Genomic DNA, 238 nt, shown 5'->3' with positions numbered 1-238 from the left:
GCACAGACTGCAGCACTTCCACCGCCGCCGCGACGGCCCCAGTGTAGGCACCAGTCCCATCTGATAAAAACAGATCTGTGCTGCAAGGGAAGGGGGGGAAACAGCTCTGACGAAGAAAGGCGACTCATCCCGGCCTTCCCAGGCTGCCTTGCTGTGGGATGCTGCAGGGCTTGCCTCCAGCCAGGGGGCTGCCGGACTGCCCCCCTTCCAGGCCCGGTCCAGGCTTTTCCTATATAAA

Source organism: Aptenodytes forsteri, unplaced genomic scaffold (assembly GCF_000699145.1).
Source record: "Aptenodytes forsteri isolate BGI_AS27 unplaced genomic scaffold, ASM69914v1 Scaffold15, whole genome shotgun sequence".
In the NCBI taxonomy this organism is placed as follows: Eukaryota; Metazoa; Chordata; class Aves; order Sphenisciformes; family Spheniscidae; genus Aptenodytes; species Aptenodytes forsteri.
This window is presented reverse-complemented; position numbering follows the sequence as displayed.